The 24,072-nt window shown below is 43.6% G+C and overlaps 2 protein-coding genes across 5 annotated transcripts in view; one reads left to right on the top strand and one right to left on the bottom strand.

The window, feature by feature from the left end:
• The window catches only part of MCPH1 (microcephalin 1), a 246,924-nt gene that overhangs the window by 143,566 nt on the left and 79,286 nt on the right, over window positions 1-24,072 (top strand). The window lies entirely within an intron of this gene.
• Window positions 1-24,072, bottom strand: part of ANGPT2 (angiopoietin 2) — a 53,507-nt gene that overhangs the window by 28,063 nt on the left and 1,372 nt on the right. The gene's annotated exons all lie outside the window — the stretch shown is intronic.

The following is a 24,072-nucleotide window of genomic DNA, read 5'->3' as shown; positions in this document are numbered from 1 at the left end:
AGGACCGCCACTGTCATTGTAGTGGCCTGGGCTGTTGCTCAGTATTGGTTTGATTTGCTAAAAGAGGGCACCCTAAACATAACCTTTCAAGTTGGCAACACATTGAAGTTCAAGCAACCAGAGTAAACTATTCTAATGTACATAAAGATATATCTGTCTCTATATTCATGTAAAATAGGTCCTGAAGGTTTTGATTACTCCTTCAACATTTGGGATGATTAAATTTGATAGGAAAAAATAAGTCTGTTTGCAAGGTAACTATGGCAGATTGATTACACATTAAAACACTTCCCTTGCTATCTTTCATCTCACCAAGATGATGATGATGATGATGATTATTTTTTTTTTTACCGAAAGGAAAGTAATCTTGAAATTGGCTGGGGAAAGGAAAACATAGATAGTGTACAAAAACTTATCTGCAACCTCAAGATTTTGATCTTGGTTCTGTACCAAGTATATAGTCTTGGTTGAGAGATTCTTTCTATTTAAATAAAGCTCTGTGCCCGATACCTTTTAATTTATTAGTTTTTGTCCTCTGAATGTGCTAACTTCCGTGGGAAATTAACACATTGGGAGATGTTTCACTGGAAACATTTTATCCCTAGTATTGTAATTTAGAAACAAGTTACTGTAACTGTTCTCTCTTGTGCACACACATCCCCAAAAGGGATGGTTTTCTTTTTTCCTGCCTCAGTAATCCCTCCTGACTCGATCCCTTCTTCCCACCCAGTGTCTTCCATCTTCCGTCTTCTGGATTGTCACGCAGCCCCTGACTGTTCTCTGGCAGCCCCACCCTGAGTGTTGTGGTCTCCCTGCAGCTCACATTACTCCCATGTGGTTGTGCCTGTGCAATGAAGTGCGGATACCCTCGCCTTTCAGCACCTACTCTTTCTGATCTCTCGAACTTCCCAGCCTGGCTTCCTCTGTGCACCTTGCCTCCTGGCTGCACCAGACCCCTTTGGCTGCTTCAGACCTCCTGCCTTTGTCTGCCATCTCCCTTGACCTGGGTCCCTCTCCCCCTTCTCCGGTTATACCCTACCCCATCGCACACCCTCCTCAAAGACCTCCACTGCACTGTTGTGTTGCATTTTGATACCCCCAAATACATTTTGTACTTCTTTGATTGATTTTTTAAGTCGCCTACGACTACAAATTTATGTTCTCGTTTGCTTGGGATACGGACGTTCTTTAGCCCTTCTTCAGCCACACACCCTAGTAGCAACACGCGGAGCGTGTGCTCTTAATATTGGCCTGAAAACTTGGAGGAAAGATTATTAAAACCAGGGATTTTCTGTTTGGAAGTCTTTTGACCTAATGTTCCTGGTTCCCTGTCATGAATAAACTGAAACATCTTTTGAGGTTTTCAGACAGAAAAGTGGCTTTCCTCCTGGTCCTTACAAACTTTATTATTCTTATTTTTAATCTAGGGATTTTACTTTCTAAGCAGTTATGTACTCAGCAGCATTTAAGGAGAGATGAAGAGGGAAAGGCTGGGAGATACATGACTCAAGCACGTCTTTGTCCTCAGAAACACTTGCAGGAGTCGAGCAGCAAACACATTGCCCATACTTTGGAGATAATGTTCAAATGCCCTGTCAGCTGGGGAGTTCTTCCGTTGCCTCTTTGTATTGGAGCCATACTTGGATTTATCTAGCCTAGAAAAGTCCATACCAAAGCCACGTGCATTCCATTGACTGTCTATAATTTTGGTCCTTTCTTTCTATAGCCAATCCTATAACTAATTTGTTCTGCTCTATCTTTTCAGCATTCTTCTATTAATAATTTAGGAGCAACTTTTGTTACTGGATACTGTGTCTAGATAACCTCCTATTTTCACTGGTCATAAAGAGACCAAAAGTGTGCTTTTGATGACTATAAACTTGAAACCGTGATGGGCAACAGAGTTGCAGGCACCAGTTAGTGTCAGTGTAAAGCTGTAGCTTGTCCCCCTCCTCCTGTGACTGATACAGTTTAAAAAATTTGAATACCAGCATATCTGTGCTCCCTGAAGCCGTATTTCTTCGCTTTTATTTGTGAAGGTAACCATGTATCTTCTTTCTCTGTTATTTAATTGGGGGGGGGATCTTCATCCCGTAAACTTCCATCTCTTTGCCTCTTGTGCGTTTCCTTTAGCATGGCTCCAGAATCTAAGGAGAAAAGTGTATTTTCTCCCCTCAACCGTTCTGGTCATATCCTACTGATAAAATGGCTGTTTTGTTTTGTTTTTTTTTTCATCAATAGCAGCCATTTTTAAATATACACCAGCTTAAATATGAGTCCGATATATAGTAACATAAATAAGTTTGGACTTTTCATACAGGAAAAGGTGTCATGTTTTACATCTGTGTGGGTTTTTAAAAGGCTCTTAAGGTACATGTGTATTTATCTGAATATTTACTAGGGCCCTGGCTCACAAACCCTTACAGATACTCCAGAGGCAGGGAGCACGTAAATGCAGCAGGTACTACAAGGTGATGTATATGTTTATATAACGCAACAGTGCTCATAGCAATTTGCAATTGCAAAATGATTTTATACATATTAACTTCTTTATATATCAATATATAAATATATTGTGTAATATTTCTGTATATTTTAAATCTCTCTCTTTTTTAATTAATTAGTTAATATAGTAATTTCACTTGATTCTCCTCCTGCCTCAGCTTGGGTTTCCCCCATACCAGGCCGGAGACAAAAGCATGCATGCAGGAAGTTTGTTTAGGAAGGGGTCCCAGGGAGCAATGGAAGACAGGCCAGGGAAGCAGGGAGGCTGAGGCTGGTTCAAACATGTGCACTTGGTTGGCTACCACTGGGGTGGCGACCAGTGGAGAATCCCACAAACCCTTCTGCGGAGCTGGAGGAAATGTGTTTCAGCACTGAACCCTCCACCTGTGGCAGAAAGGACAGGCTCCCATCCCTCTGGGCAAGGTAGCCTGGAGGGCTTCAGCTCTCCCACACTTGAGGGCCGCTTGCAGGAGCTCTGGAGAGATGGCACTGGCCTCCTTAGCCAGCTTGGAGGGCGGGCAGGGAGCACCCGTCTGTGATGCTGACCCCTGAGGGCGTGGGAGCGGCTGGAGGAGGTGCTCCCCGAGACAGCAGGATGGAGCTACTGGCCTGGCTGACAGAGGAGAAGACTGAGGCCGCAGCACGCATGTGCCTCCCACCCACCATGCCTGGACCGGAGTCCGCAGTGACGGAGCAGGAGGCCACAGCGGAGTGCCACCAGACCTGAGTCACAGCGGATCCCTGGGCAAGAGCCCTGGCGCGGCAGTTCCGTACGGTGGGAACCTGGTACCTGCTCACAGTGTGCTGCCAGGGAGAGCTGCCAGGAAAGCAGCCATTCCCACATTGCCTGCTTCTGATGCTGGAGACCAGAGGCGCAGGCGCCGCGTGCCGCCTGCAGAACCCCGGCCCCTGGCAAGGCTGGAGCCGCTCAAGAGACGGGGGAGAATTTCACTTTCCACCTCCCAGACATGGTCTGCGCAGGAGAGGTTCTGCGGACTTCCGCCTCGCTCTAGTCCTTGGAATGTTTTGTTTTCAGTGTAGGAGATGGTAGTGACAGAGACAGAAAAGGAACGTATAGCTCTTCTCTTCTTATAAAATGAACTGAAACATCAATTACTAGAAATGGGAGCATTTGAAATTGACTTCTGGGATGAGACTGATGCATTTAGGCTACAACAGAACTGGAGATTCTTTTAATGAAACCACTGTTTCCTTGCATCTCTAAAACGAGGGTGCAGTGAGAGAAAAAACAAAGTGAGTAAATACTTTTCTATGGCAGATAGTATCTTTGAAATGTGTATATTCCTGGACAGAGGCTTATGTATGAAGCACATATGTGCTCACGTGTGGAGATGGAAATATATCTAGACCCATCCATCCATTGTCACTTCTCTGTGGCATGATAAACTGTCAAAAGCTGAGGGGAAAAAGGCTTAGAAATCAGTCATATTGTTGAGTTCCCTCATTTCTGGAATCTACCAGGACCTGGATCACCAGTGTGAGCTCATGGCTGAGTAAGGATTAATCCCTTGGTGGCCCACAGCCGAGTCAGCACTCAGCACGGCGCTGATGTAGCTGTGCTCACCTAAAAAAGGATGTCACCAGGTATTAACAGGGTTACCTTGTAAATTCTGTGAAGTAGTCCCATCCCAAAGCTTGTTTCCATCTTTTATCTGCCCCCTTTCTGCTGTCTCTTTCTGTATTCATGTAGCTTTGCTGAAATCCTGCAGAGATTTCTAGGGACAAGAGAGTGTGATCATGTTTGGAGCAGGCTTTTTTTTTTTTTTCTTTTTGACATGAAATAAATGTATGCCGTCACAATTACTATACTAGATGGCCCGGAAAGGAGGGAAAAGGCTAAAGGAATTTAAATGATTTTTGCCTTGAAGATACTTTCAAGGGAAGTTAGTTCTTCGTGAGGAAGGCAGGAAGCCTGTGTTGTTTTTTACACAGAAAGGGAGGGTGTGGGATTTGGGAATGCAGATGGGCCAGCTTGGGGAGTCTCAGGACTGGGCCTCCTGCCTCCCGCTGTTCACTGCACATCAGAGCAGACCTCCAGCACTGGTGTTCTGCTGTACCTCCTGTGGCTGGCAAACCCAAAGGTGGAGAGAATTGGGGGGGGGGGCAACATGGAAAACTCTCAAAGTACATGGGACTAATTTGCATGAGCATTTAGCAATAAAGTATGCCACCTTCTGTGTATGAACTACCACTGACCCAGTGTCCGCTAACGCAGTTCTGTGGTGGTTTTCCCAGTATGGCCGATAGCCCTGTTCTGACTTGTTCAGATTCTCTTGCCAGAACATCGTTCTGTCCGCTCTGCTGTGGACGAGGATGAAGGGGTACAGTATACTTTTCTATCCTCTCTCCGCTGATTCGACATTTCTGGGAGCACAGTGTGACGGTGCCCTGTGTGCGGCGGGGGAGGGCCGTGCAGAACACTAGTTGCTGCAGGAAGAGGCCTGGGAAGTATTTAGGCAGGCGTGTTCTCACTTTCCAAACGCTGTAGCTGCGGCTTTTTTTATTTTAGAGTTTAAAACAGCTAAAGTTCATGCTTTCCTGAGCCATTTGGGAGGGTGCACCTCTTCCCAAGTCTAATATTAGATTGCCTCTAATTTGACCTCTGGTTCAGTCTTCATTTTCACAAGTGCTTAAAGTTATACATTTTTCATATTTTCCTATTTATTCACATGATTCAGTGGCCTGTGTGCACATATTTTTTTTTTTAAAGATTTTATTTATTTATTTTGACAGAGAGAAATCACAAGTAGGCAAAGAGGCAGGCAGAGAGAGAGGAGGAAGCAGGCTCCCTGCTGAGCAAGAGCCCGATGCGGGACTCGATCCCAGGACCCTGAGATCATGACCTGAGCCGAAGGCAGCGGCTTAACCCACTGAGCCACCCAGGCGCCCCTGTGTGCACATATTTTAAGAAATTGTACTTACCTGAGCTTTGCAGAAACAAAGTGATAAACCTTTTTTTTTTTTTTAACTCACATCAAAGAATAAAAATCGTTTAATCAGGCTATGTTAATCTTTAAAGCTGTATATTAATTTTTAAACCTGCAATACATTTTTAAGCATGTCAACAACTTATTTAAAACCTGATCAAGGGCACCTGGGTGGCTCAGTTGGTTAAGCAACTGCCTTTGGTTCAGGTCATGATCCTGGAATCCCAGGATGGAGTCCCACATCCAGTTCCCTGGTCAGTGGGGAGTCTGCTTCTCTCTCTGACCCTCCCCACTCAGGTGCTCTCTCGCAAATAAATAAAATCTAAAAATAAAAAAATAAATAAAACCCGATCAACAGTAGAATTTTTTTCTGAGCAGAAACAGTGCAGCAAAAGCAAAACAATTTCCAAGTGCCCGAATTATGTGGCAGGACAGAATAGTGCAGCTTTTTTTTTTTTTTTTAAACTAACTTTAGTTTATCTTCATTTCTTGATCTGAAATTTGATAAGAAGCATATTAAATATGTTTCAAAGTATTTACTGTTCACCTCTGAAATGTCGACAGCCAAGTGGGACTGCTGTTCACTTTGGAAGGCCATACAAGAGCTCTAAGCACATTCCACTTCTTTCTGTGGCTCGCCGTCCAGGGAAACTGTTCCAAAGCCACACACACAGCGCTCTGGGGATGGCTGCAGTTTGACTCCACAAGAACAGAGCCTCAGCTGGGAACTGCAAATAGTGATTATGTCTTTGGACAAATCAGTGAGCTTCTAATTATGTCTTCCAGGGCCTCCTGACCTGAAATAAGAGAGTATCCTCCTACAAAATATATGTTGTATCAAACTTCTCTTTACAAAATACCAGTTCTGGGGATGATGTTTCTGATTCATTTTTAGAGGGATTTTATTTCAATCTTTTGTTTCAGGAGCATGCCATTCATATATTGGGGGAATCACTTGCTCTCCAGTAGTTGAGTAAGAATAGATATGCAAAATTGGCCATAAAATGAAGGTGCCACTGCTTCATATGGAGTTTAAAAGCACACTATACTCTTTCTATGGGATTTTTAACTTATCCTAAAGTAATTCTTTTTTTTTTTTTTTAAAGATTTTATTTATTTATTTGACAGAGAGAAATCACAAGTAGACCGAGAGGCAGGCAGAGAGAGAGAGAGGGAAGCAGGCTCCCTGCTGAGCAGAGAGCCCGATGCAGGACTCGATCCCAGGACCCTGAGATCATGACCTGAGCCGAAGGTAGCGGCTTAACCCACTGAGCCACCCAGGTGCCCCTATCCTAAAGTAATTCTTGCATGAAATTTCAGTGTAAGAAGTAATCCATTTAGATGAAGACACAGATGTGGCATAGAGAGTTATACTTTGCAGTAAAATAACTGTTCCTACATACTGATTCACTGTATATAAAGTCTGTTGGTCTGTCCAAACTAGGAGGACTTGAGCTATGTTTTGTGGCCAGTTACATGGTACCAGATTGAAAAGGACTAAAGAATATTCTTTAATGAACACTTTCTACCAGTTGCTTTCTCACAATAGAATGATTATTTTGATTTGTAAATGTTGCTCCTTGGGGACAGATTTGAGTGCTAATGTACTACAATTTAACTTTTAAAAAAATAACTAAATAGGTTGCTGCTAAAATTAAATGCTGTCACAGGCATCACGGAGCAAAAGAAGCCACACACCAAAGAATACCTACTACACAATCTCATTTATATCACATTCAAGAATAGACCATACCTACCAACTGATGGTGACCGAAGTCAGCATAATGATTTCTGGGTGCGAGATGCTGGGGTGGGGGGCCAGTGGTGGTATAGGCGAAGTTATTAACTGGGAATGAGCAGGACAGAAATTTCTGGGGTGCTGGAAATATATTTTTTTAAGATTTTATTTATTTATTTGACAGACAGAGATCACAAGTAGGCAGAGAGGCAGGCAGAGAGAGAGGGGGAAGCAGGCTTCCTGCCGAGCAGAGAGCCCGATGCGGGGCTCGATCCCAGGACCCTGGGATTATGACCTGAGCCGAAGGCAGAGGCTTTAGCCCACTGATTACCCAGGCTTCCCTGCTGGAAATATTTTATATCTTAATCTCAGGGCTGGTTGCACAACTAAGTTCGTGTTTTAAAAGTTCACAAAGCTGTCGATTTAAGAATTGTATACTTTATACACTTCCTGTGTTTTAGACCTCAATAAAGAGGCTTTTTTTTAAATGAAAGGATATTAAAAATGAAATGTTTGACAAATTTTGCTGTGACACCATGACCCTAGTTGCTGAGTGATTTTATTTACCTCTGTCTGGAGGTCTCATCTGCTTGTTCCTAAATACCGCCTAAAGCAATGAACTTTGAAAAAGTGATTTCACAGCAACTGCAGAGAGCTATAGATTAAACTGTTCCAGCTGCCCAAAGAGGGTTAAAAGTATTTAGTTAGGTAAATTAGTTATTTCACATTCCGAAACTCAATTCTTTCCGGATCAAGCATAAAAGGCATTTGCTCTTGGAAGACCAAGAAAGAATTCTTGCAGTTCCCATTAGTCTAAAAATAAATAATAAATAAATAAATGTCTGAGTCATGGGTTGCATTTTGTTGGAGTTCAGTGGCTTCAAGTGTAGGAAGAAAATGATTTATTCTCTGAATAGTTGCGCTACCCATTGCCCATTGGAATGAAAACAAAATTACTCTGAGAAAAGTGAAATCCATGAATTAGTCCATTGAATTTGATCATATTTTGAGTAAATCCAATTCAAGTAGTTCTTGCTTGAGCAACCTGATTTAAAAAAAAAAAAAAAAAAAAAGACCCTGAATAAAGGGGCTTTGTTTGTGTTGGATGAAGTGGGGGAAGAAGTTGCGATTCTTGAAGTGACTGTGATTGTGGAGTTGTTGTTCCAGTGTAGATTCTGAGACTCAGACACACCCGTGTGTGAATCCTACCTCAGCTACACACTAGCTACCAGGTCAAGTTTTGTTTTTTTTTTTTTCAGGCCAAGTTTTTTTAACCTCAGGTTTCTCATTGGTAAAATAGGCATATAAATGCCCACTGTTAGCATAAAAATTAAATGGAAGGAATTAGCACCATTTCTAAACGGTTTCCAGGGCATCCTGGGTCCCTGCAGCAAACCCTTGGGGGCCGTGGGAGATAGTTTAATATTCAAGGGAAACGGCACCGTACTTAACACCTGCCTGCCACTCGAAGAATTAGTATCAGAGAAAAGTAGCTCACAGTTTTAGTGCTGTTAGAATGTGCCGCTGTGCAAAGCCACGTTTTTGGTGGTTACTGCCGCAAGAGGCAAGTAGTGCGTGACAGTCGGCATGGGGCTCAGAATGCGGGTATCAGTGTCCACTTTGGTTCCCAAGTCTGAGAAGCGGAGCGCTGCGTAGCTGGCAGATACACCCCGCTCAGTCACTGGTGTCCGTGAAGTCTCAGAACGCCTCTACCAACTCCTGCATTGAATGGTGTGCGTGCTCCCCTCCCGGCCCTCCGTCCATCGGCTGTCTTTACCTGCGATCTCTGTGATGGAAATGTTGATTGGAAAATCAGTAAATCAAAAAGAACTGGTAATTATGTAAGATGTGCCTTAAGACTTATACTTGCCTATTCCCAACTTCCGAAACCATGAAGAAGAACCTCCCCGTTTCTCGGCAGCTCGTTGCTTGGCGCCGTCTCCTTTCTGCGGCGGCGTCAGGAAGCGAAGCGTGCTCCCGGGGAGCGCCTCAGAGCAGGCCACGTTCTGGGCATGGCTTGCTCGCCTCCGGCTGATGGGGGTTTGCTCGGGTAGCGGAGGGACAGAGTGTGCGCCAGTTTTACAGAAGTAAGGTGGTCCACTTCTGCATGTAATTTATCCTTTGTATGCCTGCCGTCCTCACTTGTTCAAAGTCGAACGAGTTTTAATACGTATAGAAAAGCCAAATTTTCGTGAACACCAGAGCAATTTGGGAAGTAACTTTTCAGTGTGATTCTCCAAATGCTTGCGGTAAAAGTACAAGCGACTTGAATCATTTTCCCATAATTAGTTTCAGTTCTGGAGGTCTGCCCCTTCTCCCTAACCCTACTGCTTTGCATGCATGTCTATTCCAACGGAAGCTAGTGGAAAATTCCTGTCCCCTTTCACTCCACGGCCATGAGTTATAAAAAGCATGTCATTCAGAATTGACTTTTTCTTCTGCATGCTTGAATTTTTACTCACAACTTAAAGGGAAAAAAAATCCTTTCGGGAGATATTTCTCTTTCAGTGGGGTGAGGGGCCCAGCATTACTTTGAGTCACCATGGAATGGCTGACTTGCTTTGCTTTATCTTTAGGGGTCAGATGTTTAATGGAGGAGTGCATTTGAGGGCTCGTAGAGTTGATGGAGCACACCGCCACCTCTTTTTCAGAGCGGCAGTGGCTCCATTCACACAAGTTCCTTAAGATGCACGTCTTCCCTGACTCGTTTGGTGGGAACACGCAGCTCACGAGCGAGTGAGGATGAGGAGTAAGGCCATGCAGAGGAACCGGTGGGAATGAGGAGTGAGGGGGGCACAGGAAATGGGAGTGGGGGGAGGGGACAAGCAGGAAGTGGGAATGGGGGTGAGGGCACACAGGAAGTGAGACTGGGGGAGGGGACAAACAGGAAATGGGAATGAGGGATGAAGGGGCAAATAGGAGTGGAAATGAGGGGTGGGGGGACAGGTAGGAAGTGAGAATGAGGAGAGAGGGATAAGCAGGAAGTGGGAATGAAGGGTGAAGACACAGGGGAAGTGGGACTGAGGAGTGAGGGGACACACAGGAAGTGGGAATAAGGGATGAGGGGACACACAGGAAGTGGAAATGAGGGTGGAGGGCACAGGAAGTGGGAATGAGGGTGGGGGGCACAGGAAGTGGGAATGAGGGTGGGGGCACACAGGAAGTGGGAATGAGGGTGGGGGGCACAGGAAGTGGGAATGAGGGTGGGGGGTACACAGGAAGTGGGAATGAGGGTGGGGGGCACAGGAAGTGGGAATGAGGGTGGGGGCACACAGGAAGTGGGAATGAGGGTGGGGGGCACAGGAAGTGGGAATGAGGGTGGGGGCACACAGGAAGTGGGAATGAGGGTGGGGGGCACAGGAAGGGGGAATGAGGGTGGGGGGTACACAGGAAGTGGGAATGAGGGTGGGGGGCACAGGAAGTGGGAAGGAGGGTGGGGGGCACATAGGAAGTGGGAATGAGGGTGGGGGGCACAGGAAGTGGGAATGAGGGTGGGGGGCACAGGAAGTGGGAATGAGGGTGGGGGCACACAGGAAGTGGGAATGAGGGTGGGGGACACACAGGAAGTAGGAAGGAGGGTGGGGGGCACAGGAAGTGGGAATGATGGTGGGGGCACACAGGAAGTGGGAAGGAGTGTGGGGGCACACAGGAAGTGGGAAGGGGGGTGGGGGGCACACAGGAAGTGGGAATGAGAGTGGGGGGCACACAGGAAGTGGGAATGAGAGTGGGGGGCACACAGGAAGTGGGAAGGGGGGTGGGGGGCACAGGAAGAAAAGAGCAGTAGCGGAGGTTTTCCTATTGTTAGGGTTTGTTTGTTTCAATCAAAGTATGAGTCATCTCACCCTCATTTTTTAACCAGAAATCACTGTGGTTGCTGCTATGATTTGGTCTTGACTCCTACAAGCCAGTTTAATTTTATCAGTGGTAGTGAATTCTTGAAAGTTTCCCTCAGCTGTAGAAATCTGGTTTCAAATTAAAGTGGTCTAAATGCCAGCTTAAACTTTGTGGCTTAGCATCTTTGTTGAATCCCCTCAGCAGAAGGACCTACACGGAGTTCTGGCTGCTCTGTGGGATTCAGATGAGGAGCAGTGGTTCCAGTGGAATCTTGGCTGTCTTCTGGGGTGACTTTAGGAGTACTATGGCCTAAGGAGGTCAAAGTTAGACCTGAAGTAAAGGATTCGTCCAAAATGTCTGTCCTGCACTCTGGCATTTTACAGGGACGTGTAGACCTCTTCCTCAGCCCTCGCACCGTTAGTCCCCCGGAGCGTGGGTGCCTTCGGGGAAAAAGTTCATGCCAGTTTAGGAAATTTACTGAAACACAGTGATGAACTCAAAGCTGGGATGTGAATCCTCATTCTAACCCTGTTCCCATTGGCCATGAGCTTTACCCCGGCCCATGTCAGAAAAGCAGCCGTTGGGTTTTCATAGCCCTTGGGCTGCGCATCTCAGTGGTCCCGTAGCTGCTCAAGAAGCAACTCAGGCCAGCGCCCACTGAGAGAGGAGCCGAGCTAAGGCATGGAAAGAACATCTTCCTGATTTTCATAAGGATGACCATAAATCATACACATTGAAGCATAATACTGTGATAGAAAGACTCAAGATCAGAAGGAAAAACCGTGGTGCTCCCAGACGTGTAAGCTCTAACCTGGAAAATTGTCTAGTGTGGAACCAGCTCTCTCCAATGAGGCTGAAAAATCAAGGTTTTGTTAGGGAAGAGGCGAAGATTGGAAAGGCCAGAGAGAGTAGTGGACAGGTACTTGACAGGCCTTTTTTTTATCTCCACCCTAATTTCTTGTTAACCCAATTATGGAGGTTACGGAATTACATGTGGAGGGAAAGGCCACTTCTCAGCATATTTTCTGTGGAGTAGATTTCATCTGAGGGCAGATGAAGTCTTGGAAATCATTCAAGGGCATCTTTAAGTCAGTCCGTGTGTATAGATTCCAAAGATGATAACAGTACAGGAGAAATGGCACATGGGTGTGTCCAATTAAGAAGTGTCGACGCTAACAGAAGAGCACAAATATCCCTCTCTAACAGTAGAGCGGATACAGAAACTGTGTCATACTCATACAGTGAAATACCACACGGTAAGGGAAAAGGGTACATTTTCATACAACAACATGGGTAAAACCGAGAAGTAATAAAATGGACCAAAAAGGAATATGAAATCTAAAACTTAGCAGAATTAACCTGTAGTAACAGAGGGCAGAATGGTGGCGAGCCTTGGGAGGAAGAGACAGTCGTATGGTTGCGGGGGGGGGTCATGGGGGGGCATGGGGGGGCATAGCCCTTGACTCCCAGTGGAAGCGTGAAACCACAGATAGTACCAAACACTATGTATTTGCTGTTTTGTCCTGCACATACATACTTAGGATAACGTTTAACTGCTAAATTAGGCCCAGTAAGATATTCACAGCAACTGATAATCACATAGAGCCGTGGTAAGTGTCCTGCCCTGGAAGTCATGTGGCTGTGGTCTCCTCTCTTGCCTGGACTCCTCCTGCTTGTGCGGATGGGAGCTGCTGCAGTGCCTCCGTGGTGAGAGGAAGTGAGGCGGGCAGCGAAGGTGTTTGGACCGAGTGTCAGGCTGATACCGACCTGGCGACAGGTGTGACCTGATGACAGTGTGCTGCCAGACTCCGGCTCGGGGCAGTGTGAGGCAGGTCTTGTGCAGCGGCATGAATGCGTAGCTGTGAAGGCGAGGGCTGCCCTTGTCCGTCCGCGTGCTGGGGAGCGCTGTGTATGTGGCTTGGAATAACTCCTGCTCTTTCGGACTTGTTTTGCCTCTTCCTTATTCCTGCCCGGCTGCCTGCGGAAGACCTACCTTTCGATTTTAGCACTGCCCTTGCTTATTCACGAATCCCTTCCTCTGTCTGAAAACATAGCCAAGTATGGCCATTGTCTCCAGACTTCCCAAAAAGGCTGCTGTCTTGCCGTTGCCTGGCATGTGTGTCTGCGGTGCTGACACAGCGTCGTATGGACGTTTGAACCATCTGGGTGTTACCAGTCATATGCGTGTAGGTTCCAGTGCTGGGAGTGAGAAAGCGGAGCTTGGGAGGAGGGGGAACACTGCGGCTGATCGAAGGGCTTTGAAATTAGACATGTTGGGTGTGCTGGCAGCCCGCCCTCTCCGGAGCCTAGCTAGTCACCTTGCATCTCAGCACACCTCCAGGGGCGGAACGGAAGCAAGAACATCCACCCAGATTGGCTTCTCGCTGTTTGCCAGCTTCCCCATATTTGTTCTTCCTTGTGGTGTGGGCATGCTCTGGCTGTGACCGCTGGGTGTGGCCTCAGAGCGGCAGGTGTCGGGGGGACACCACAAAGCCTGTCAGCTCTCCCGCTCCGCACAAGAAGACGTGTGGACTTCTACTTAAATCTCTTGAGAATGTGTGTTATTATAAGAAGCTCCGAGATAAAGAGACTTGACCGTGGTTTTGCCAGCTGTGTACCATGTGATAGAACCCTGAGCTGGAGTTTTCTCTGTAAAGGGGGAAGAGAGTGTCTTCCTTCCGTGGGCTGTCACTCCATGGTAGTATGATGCCTGATGAGGGTCGCCGCCCCCTCATCCTACAGCAGCAGCTACATAGCGCCAGCAAAAGGGGAAGTGCCTTTCTCTGTTTTGCTGTCACATGAATGGCTTCCTTTTTGCAAGAATTTTGTAGACTTTCTAAGCAAACAAGTGAAAGATGCCGGCATCCGTGTAATGAGCCAACAGCTCCCTGTTTCTGAGGAGCTGAATGTGTGGTGCTAGGTTATGTCCATGGCTGCCGTGGCTGACGTGTGTTGCCGACTCAGGATTTTGAATCCCTTAAAACTGAAACGGATAGAGAAAGGATTCTAGCTCTAAGAGAGAGTTGGTTATTCAGCAAATGGTGTCACTATTTCTTCTTCTCATTCAGAGACCACGGGCTTGAATGGTAATGGCATTTCAGGGTGAAGAAGGGTAAAAGAAAGTAGCATTCTCTACGGTAACTCTGTGTGTTGTTACAGCCGTAAAACCTTCTTGGGTTGGGGCAGGCTAGTCATGTATTAATATATAGGTTTTACGTATTAAACATTGTCCACTTAGAGGAAGAAATGGATATGGACGACTGTGTTGTAACCCAGAAGGGGACCATATTTGACAATATGGACAAATAATCACACATCGCAAAATGGCCAGTGGTTATTTGAGGGAGTGGTGTTGTGATTAGTCTTGATTCTCTAGCTTATAACCCAGTTATCCCAGACAACAGTGCTTTTAAGAGCATTTTACTGTCATAGTTAGGTTAAAACCAATTCTGGTTGGGAATTCCTGTTAGTAACACTTTAGTAAGTTTAAATCTGGATAAGTTTTAAAAATGTTTTAGTGAATTTAACAGTCTGTTTCTTAGTAACTAAAAATAATAAGGAATTACATATATATGCACCAAAGGTTAAGCATAGATTATTAGCTTGGGGTCGGAATTTGGTTATGTTATTCAGCAAAATATCTTTTCTCTAGCAGCATTTTTGCACCAGAATTCCTCATTAAGAAGGCTGGTTTGCTTAGGGACGTTTTAAGCTACATCTGTATGTAATAATTTTCCAAGATTCCAAAGACTAGATAGTAGTTAATAAAACTCAAAGGAATATTCTGATTATCTTCAGACTAATGTTTATAATTATCCAGCAGACAACCAAAAATTGATAGTATCAGTTGATTCCACAAATCTAATGGCAGAGAAAATACTTACAGAAGCCTAGAGGAAATGATACCTCTTAGAAATTTTGAATCTTTTCTACCCAGACACGTGGGTTGATGAGTTAACTCCAGAATGCCCACTCAGAAGGCAGCTTGAAGACTGCCCTTCCATAGTCTTTAAGTTCCTGCCTTCTATATAAACTGAACGGGCAAAGGTCAGTGTTACGTATAACTTATTGGGTGCTGAAGTGATAAAAATACATTTAACAATAAAGTCTGACTGTTTTAATGGGCCCTGTAGCTTTATCGGCGAGCATGATGGAGCAGGACAGGCAGGGTGGTATGGGGGAAGAGGTCGTCCACAGTTTCAGAGCAGGGTGTTTCTAGAGAGGCGCCCAGCCGTGGGGTATAGGCACTTGCCTTGTGCACTTGCAACAGCCCTTTTCCATGCTGAAAGGAAATTCACGATCTTACAGTAAAGATGTGCTTTGGAGGTGTTCAACTCAAAGGTATAAGGTCAGATCATTTACCCTGACGAGAGTGAATGGAATTATGATCTTGAATGTGAGAGATGGTACAGGTCTTGTTAACTGTGTTTCTGATATTGTTATTAAAATTAATTATAATTATAATCCCTGCACTAGTGTAGCATCTTAGAGTTTCCAACTTGCTTTTGAACTCATCAACTTACAAACACATAATCCCTTAAAGACCTTGCTGTCGCCTTATGTTTCTGAAGGTGCACAGTGGGGGTTAAACAAATGTAGTTAATCATGCTAAAAAAAAAAAAAAAAGCCACTTCCTAAGTGAAAAGGCTACATACTGCATAATTCCAAGTATATGACATTCTGGAAAAGACAAAATTACGGACACAGTAAAAAGATCAGTAGTTTCCAGGGGTTTGGAGGAAGGAGAGATGAACCGGTGGAGCACAGGTGGTTTTTAGGGCCATGAGAATACTCTGCACGGCACTATTATGGTGGATGCAAGTGCCCGCAGACCCACGGGTGTGCGACGCCAAGAGTAAACCCTGATGTGAACTGTTGGCCCTGCGCAATCATGGTGTCTTAGTGTAAGTTCATCCGTTGTAACCAGTGGACCAGCTGCTGGGGGTCACTGAGAGTGGGGGAAGCTGTGCATGTACGTGGCAGCAGGAGGCATTTGGGAAATCTGTGTATCTTCTCAATTTAACTGTGAGCCTCAAACTGCTCTAAAAAATAAGTCTTTCCAAGTCATTTACTACGTATAAAGAGGAACAAATGAAATAACAAAAAAACTGGTATTCTGTAGCTTCAGATTGCACTGCTTATATAGTTAATTAAACATGCGGACACCGGGACACCGGGGTGGCTCAGTTAAGTGTCTGTCTTCGGTTCAGGTCATGATCCCAGGGCCCTGTATCTGGTTCCCTGCTCAGCAGAGAGCCTGTTTCTCCCTCTGCCCCTCACCTCACTTCTATACTCTCTCTCCGTCTCTCTCTCTCTCTCAAATAAATAAATAAATAAAATCTTTTAAAAATAAAGTTAAAAAATAAGCATGCAGACAGCAAAACCCAGAGAAGTAACTTCAAAGGCATGCTTGTCTATCAATAATAGTATTGACTTCACATGTAAACATGATTTATTTTATATTTAGATTTCTTTGAATCTGAATAGTTGTGTCCAAGATACGTCTTCTTTTGGTATGAAATGACTTTTTTAAAAAAAGATTTTATTTGTATTTGTGTGAGAGAGTGCACAAGTGTTAATTAGGGGCGTGCAGAAGCTGACGCGCAGCGCAGGTTTGCCCTCCATTCCTGGTGTTTACTGGAACAATCGTAATGAGGACGCCATCCTGGAACTCCGAGGGCGATGGGGACGGTGGGTTCTGTCACCAGGCTAATCAGCACATTAAGTCACCCTCCCAGCGAAAAGACTGCTAATATGTGAACAAGTATGAATATGGCCTCGATGGCATGTGACAAGATGGAGAAATGGAGAGCTTGAATGCTTGCCTCCTTTTAAGACTTTATTGATTTTCTCTACCTAAAAAACAGATTAATAAGTAACTTGTGAATATTCACATGTACAGTGATGTAGTCTCAAAGAGGCTGTGTCAACATGACAAAATACTGTATTTCCTAAGACCCGTGTGTCTTGATATCCTTTCCCTTCAAAACCACCATTGTCCATGAAAAAGTGTAACACGATGTGTTAATAAATACCAGGTTGTATTCTTAATGCATGTAGTTCGTTGGCTTGATTGCTGGTTTTTTTAAATATTAGATGTGAAGACTTTGTAGTGCTAGGTTGTCAGGTTAATGTCAAGATTTCAAAAGCAATTCATAGGCTCTGAAAAGTTGCTCAAAGGAAGGACTGAGGCTGATTTGGGAGCAAAGTAATTACTGTCCCAGGCGCCCCCCGAAGGCTGGTCCCACAGAGGTTTTAATTAGGTTCTAGTTGAATGGCAAAGATAATGGTTGTAGCTGGTTGAAGGAGCTATGATGGTAAAAGGATTTGGTCCACTCCTCAGGGGATTTTAATAGGTTTTACATCTTTCATTGGCTGGTATGTGCCAAGATTAGGATAAGAAAGGAAGGTGATTTCATGGGGAAATATCTAATTAAAATATTAATTTGCAGACAGCTAGCATACTTGACTCAGAGTTCAGGTGGTAGAGGAGAGTTCATCCCTTTACTGTCAAAGCATACATAAAACAGTCATTTTTAACCCCAGTAAGTGTTGAAAACTTTTATTCTAAAACACTGTGAAAAAAATTTTTTTTTTACCATTTTTGATTATATCAGATCATTGATCATTTGTCATTTTAAACAATACCATGCTGACATCAAGGTATTTTTGGTGATACCTATCGTAGAATCCTGGATGATTTTAAAATCGAATTAGAGGGCAGAGCGGGTCGCACATTACTTTCATGGGACTGGATTTTATTTGTCTGAACTTCCAAGTGTTCGTGAAGTTCAGGATGTCGTCCCTCAGGCAACAACCAGAAGAGGGTTGCTCCTGTGGGTACGACGTGTGAGAAGGTGCATATATACTTGCTCTCGGTTATCACAGAGTTTGTTTTTACTCTTCTCAACTACAAAGTGGAATTTTGGGTAATTACTTTACACATGAGATATTCCCAGTTGCTTTTTTTTTCCTTAGCTGCTTTGGTACAATGCTCATATAGAAACGATGGCACGTTTTACCTGTAAATACTGGATGATGAGGTTGTCCGCTCAGTAGCCACCATGTGCCAAACCTGCCGACACGCTGTGGCATCCCAGTGCGCAGGTGCGCCCGGGAACGCCAGCCCAGCGCTTGTCTGTGAACACCTGTCTCGCGGGCAGTGGCAATTACTTCTTGCTGACTTGGGATGTCAACAAGCTACTTCACCTCCCAGACCTACTTTCTTTTTATTTTAATTTTAATTTTAATTTTAATTTTAATTTGTTATTATTTTTTAATTTATTAGGATATAATGTATTATTTGTTTCAGGGGTACAGGTCTGTGACTGCTCAGTCTGACACACTCACAGCAGTAGGGATAAGTGTACATGACATTGCAGTATACGCAGCACATTATAAAATAACCTACATCTACAGGCATCTAAATATTAAGGGTGGTCATTTCAGAGTGATAGAATTATACATAGTATGTGTCTTCTGTGCATCCTTTGTATGCTCTGTTTTCTATAATAATCTTGTATCCCTTTGATGACCAGGAGAAATGACCATTCGGAAAGGGTTTGAATGGGTTTCCATTTTGTGAAAGAGCTGTCACTGGAGTGAGCAAACTGGTACCACGCCCTTCTCCACTCTGCTCTCCAACACCCTGATCTCCTTGACCGGGTCTCCTGTAGGCACTCAGTGATTTTGTGCAGTGCTTCCTACCTTCGGACACACGTCCTGCCAGGAACACGTGCGAGAACGTAGCAAGCCCCCACCAGCGCCAGACCCTTGGTCACTGACTTCGCCTCAGTGATTTTTTTTCTGAGTGCTAGAATGCCACCAGGACACACGGCGGCTTTCAATAAATATTTGTTGAACAAATAAATGGACTTGAATGGCTCTTGCCCAAAAGGAATGGGAGGGGGCGGAGTGGAATTCAGTCATTTACGTTAGTGGACTAAGAAATAGCACCAGATTCGTATCCATTCACATTTGTCCCGACAGTTTGCTATAGTTTTTCCAGCTCCATGGAAAATTCTGTTTTTTTGTCAAAGGGGGGGATGTACATGCCTTTCCGTGTTTGTTTTCCTCTCTAGGTATTCCATACAAGACTTCCAAACTGCAAAGCACATTGATATTATCTTGACCCATGTTTATAAGTGATTAAAAATAGATAGGATTATATCTCCCATGCCTGTGTTCTAGAGATGGTCTTGGGACAAAATGGGCTAAAGTGTGGAAAGTGCTTTAAAGTGATTCAGTGCTACCTGCTAGCAGCCCCCAAGAGCTGTGTTACTAATACTACTTCCATGAGAAAAGTGTGACTGGGAAATTGAGAAGCTCTCTTTTTATCAGAAAAATTCTAGAATAATTTAGGAGAAAAATCTTATTGTCAGGTTGTTCAAGTCAAAGAAGGATATAATGAAAAGACTATCTATATATATACACACACACACATATATATATAAAACTTCTGAATTTATGTTTAATAAAAAATAAATTATATTTATAGGTATAGCTGTATGTAAGAAGCATGTATATATATGTTGTAAGAGATATAATAGTTTGCACAGTTACAATTATCATTAAGTAATACAGATATCTACATATGAGCACCTGATTTGGAAAATCTGTTTCTGTCCATGGTTCATCGCATATAGCCTCTAGGTCTCAATTTGGGAAATCCACGGAGCTGTGCAGGCTGTGCTATCATTTGATGGCCAGAATATTTGGCAGTATTAACTACCTTTCTTCTGTCACAACAGCCATGCAATAACACAGCCCCTTTTCCTTACCTTGATTGAGCCCTCATGGGTAGTGTCTCTACCGCTTGCCTTTGTCTCCCCCCCCCCCGCCTCTGTCTTTCCCTCTCTGTCTCTGTCTCTCATGCACACGTGCACAAACACACACCCCTTTATTTCATGTTCTCCTTTACCTCACTCTTCCAAATTTTGCTTTTTCCCTAAATAAAATCTTTCTTTTAACCTCTTTCTATGTCATTCGTGATCCAAGTAAGGGTTCTGAGCATATCACAGTGGTATAATACCACACACATATTTTAAGAAGGAAATCCATGTATTTTCATATTAAATTTTTACAGTAAAGGGCTCGTATGAATCTCTTAAGTGCTTGTCTGGAAGCTGAAGATTAGGGAAAGGGAGAATTTACTTCCTCTTTTCTACTGTTTTAATGGTTTGATTTGCTTATTTTACATTGCCTGTGTATTACTTTCATAACATGTGTGCTTTATTTTTTCAAGTTATCCATATGGTGGTAGGGTTGATTTAAGCTGTTGTTTTTCAATTATAAATGCACGAGATTTCAGTTAGAATTAAAATCAGCACTCCGGGCCAGCCTGCCAGAGGGTCACCCTTTGTAAGGTCATTATCCCTCTCATGTTCCTGCATAGTCACTGGATCACAACCTGTTTGTAAACGGTAAAGAACCACATGGGTGAAAATAAACCAATTTTCAAATTTTAGTATGGAGACTCTACGGATTACCTAGCGTCTAAACAGGAAGTACGATATTATGGAAGTTGTGTCCAGCTCCATTTCCTAGTTCTAGACTCCACAGGCAGACAGTCGTCTCCCCACAGTGCAGTGCCTCCGCGGTTCAGCGTGCCAGAAGCGCCGGTTATCAAGCAGAGACTACTTGTCCGTGGAAAGCGAGTATTATATAAACAGCATATACTATGTGTACTAAATATTCAGTATGTTTTATACAATATACATAGTAAGCACACATTGCAGTATGGATGTCTTACATGATACACAGTCAACATTATACCTGCATTTTCCAAACTTAAGTATGTTGTGCTTCCTCTCCCATCGTGACATTGTAATCATCTCTTCTTTCCTTGCTATAGTGATAGGAGTATATGATTAAGTAACAGTAGTAATCATTTCCCTGCCATCTGAAATACAGGCTTTATTCCGCTTGTCTGAATGCACGAAATTTGCTGCTACTACTGAACACAGTCGTAGTTCATGATTCAAGACACAGCGGATACAGCACAGGAGCCGTGGTTCTTCTCCAGTCCCTAAGTGGGCTGTTGGCTATGGCTATAGTAGGATTTTTTTTTTTTCTTTCCTTTAATGAATCAAGCTCTGGTTTATTTGTTTGTTTGAATATACAGCTAAGGAATGTTTTGCAACCACATATGATAAAATACACACATACTCCCTCTCCACCTCCCTGCCCCCGCCTACTGCCACAGGGATGGGAAAGGGCTGGTGGTCTCAGTGCCCCTGAGCCTCTCACCATCCTTTTTTCCCATTGGTGGCAGTTTTGTTTTTAGCAGCAAAAGTGCATTGTCCCCTCTACATCCACTGGAGAATAGTAGTTCCTCCCACCTTATTAAAAGAATATATTATTATTAGTTTTAGAGGAAGAAAAGAATCTAGATTCAGGTTTATAGTGCCTACCCTGTACTTCTTTCACTACAAAAAAAAAAAAAAAAAAAAGGAAATGTTTACATCAATTTAATAGGCATTAGCTTTATTTTTCAAAACATTCTGTTTAAAAGCACAATAGGCTTTGCAGTTGTTTATAAATTTGAGGTATTCATCAGTGTGAAATAATTGTTTATTTCCTTTCCCTATTTCCTCTTATCGGAAAAAAAAATACATTTGGTCTCCATGCAAGATAAAATCCACTTTGCTAAGTTATTTGTCAGTTTTTAGAAAGTGAGTTTAGTATCATTGAGGCAGAGGTTTAGCATAGCTGCAGGGTTAGCAGGGGATTGTGACATACAATGTTTTTTAGGTCATTGTGTTGTATTTGGTAAACTGTCATGCATTTATCTTATCCTTGTTTAACCACTGAGCAGAAAGTGAGCCCTCCCTGCATTGTTCATTCATATTACTCTGCACTCATTCAGAAGCCTGACACTTCCTTTGCCTGGCAGATTAAAGGGGCAGTGTGGCATCTTTTGATGATTGCAAAACGGCTTTCTTAGTCCAAGCTCCCTAGGCAATGCTTGCCGCTCAGGAGATGAACTGCTAGTCATCTGCCCTGAAATCAACCAGAAACTTGGTCTTATTTTCCCTCTTAACAACTTTTCTTAAAATCTTAAAGGTTTCCCATCCTGCCACCCCCCACAGACCCCTCTAATTTTTAGTGCTGATCAGGAAGAGAAAGGAAATATGAAAACATTAAAAAAAAAAAAAAAACCTACAGCCCTAAAGAAAAGGAAATATGAGAAACAATGAAAAACACAGAATCGTGCTTTTTCTCTCGGGGATAGTCTAGCCATCTAGTTAGATTGTGATGTTGAACCTTTAAACCTGGGGCTTATCTATCATCCCATTATATATTATTTTGTCCCTTATGAGAAAAGCAGTGTTTATTGTCACAGGTGACAAAACACAGCAATAAAAAACAAGCAAAGAGGTGACATTTAACCACTTTAAACAGGATTCATATTTGCTTTTTTTTTTTTTTTTTTGCTTTCATTCCGAAATGAGAAGCCTGTGATCAGAGTGAACACAAACTCTCAGGTGCGCATCACCCAGATAGGCCAGGTGAGCAGGTGCTGAGCTGATGAAAAGATGAACATGACGTCATTCTCTGTGATAATTTAGCTAGTTAGCTGAAGAAGGAGTCTGGAAATGCCATTGTGCCACTGTTCAAATATTTACTAATTGAACCAGGAAAGGAAAAAATGTTGGTCTCTTCATGTAGAATTCCTTGCCCCTTTCCTTCTTTAAACTGTGTCACAAAGATCCAAGAAAAGGGGGTGGTTTATCTAAGAAATATGAGCCTTGCTCATGGAGTTTTTCAGGTGTGCTTACTGTGGGCTTTATTAAGCAAATGCAATTTAAGCAGTCTTGCATTTGGCAAAACATTCTTTCAGGTTTCTTGACTGTTTATTTTAAGAGATGATTTACCAGTCGGGCCGATCAGGGTGTTTACTATGTATGATGTATCTTTCATCTCTCACCACGGCTGTTAGCCCTGGCGTAACCACAGTGCACGGAGAGAGGGGGTTCAGCGTGAACGTGACAATGTAAAAAGAAATGGGACGTCGGAGTGAGGACACCTTTAGGATGCAGTTTGTCTGTGTTGCTGCGTATTTTTTGTTTTAAAGTACATCTGTGAGTGAACAGCTTCTTTTTTATGCACGTGTATGAAGATTTTAAAAGTGCACACCACAGGGACCTTCTTAGGAAAAGAGGAAAACCTGGGGGGAGTATTTGCCCAGAAGGGCCAGTGCCTCCAAAGATGATTAGGAACGAGTTGTGTATCACAGCAGGCCTTTCTGGTAAGCGTTTGTTGTTTTCTGTGTCTGCACCGAAGCGGCTGCATAGTTGCAGGGAACACAGCGCTGAGGGCACTCATTCATTCCGGCTTAGAATCAAGTAATAACGTGGTCATTTCCTCTCTGAAGGTAGGACAGCTAATGAGAAACACAGATTTGGAGCCAAGATCTATTCTAAGATTAAGATAAAATATTCTAACAGAGAGTTTATGGGGAAATGAAAGGCTGAGAATTCCTTCTGGGGCAAGGTCTTGAATGAAGTGAATTAGCTTGGTAAATAGTACCTTCTCTACCCTGTAAGCACCATGATGTACTGTCAGTATAATATTTAATGATTAATCTATTTATGCAATTTGTTTAGGCCTCCCTTAGAATATATATATATATATATATATTCCATATCAAGAAAAATTTCAGGGAGACTTTGGGTTTTGTAGAATACCCCCCCCCACACACACACACATGTACATGAGGAAAATCCTCACTGGTAAAAGAAAAACTGAGCTTTCCATATCCTGTTTGGGTCAAACTCTCTATGAAACATCTGTGACTCTGTGTATCATCGTGGCCCTGCGAACACGACCATCTTGTCATGGCAGAGCTGTGGCAGAATGCCCTGTACACCCGTCCCCGTGGGATGACACCCCCAGCCCGCTGCTGCAGCCCAGGATGCATGTGAAAAGTACCCCATTTACAAACCGACAAACCCTTCAGGGTAAAGCCCACAGGTTCTGAGAAACATAAAGTCTGCTTTATTAAATTTCCTCTCAGTTACCAAGAGTCACAATCTATTTTAGTAA

This window comes from Neovison vison, chromosome 11 (genome assembly GCF_020171115.1).
Source record: "Neovison vison isolate M4711 chromosome 11, ASM_NN_V1, whole genome shotgun sequence".
Classification (NCBI taxonomy): domain Eukaryota; kingdom Metazoa; phylum Chordata; class Mammalia; order Carnivora; family Mustelidae; genus Neogale; species Neogale vison.
Note: the sequence above shows the minus strand (reverse complement) of the source record. Positions and strands in the feature narration are given on the sequence as shown.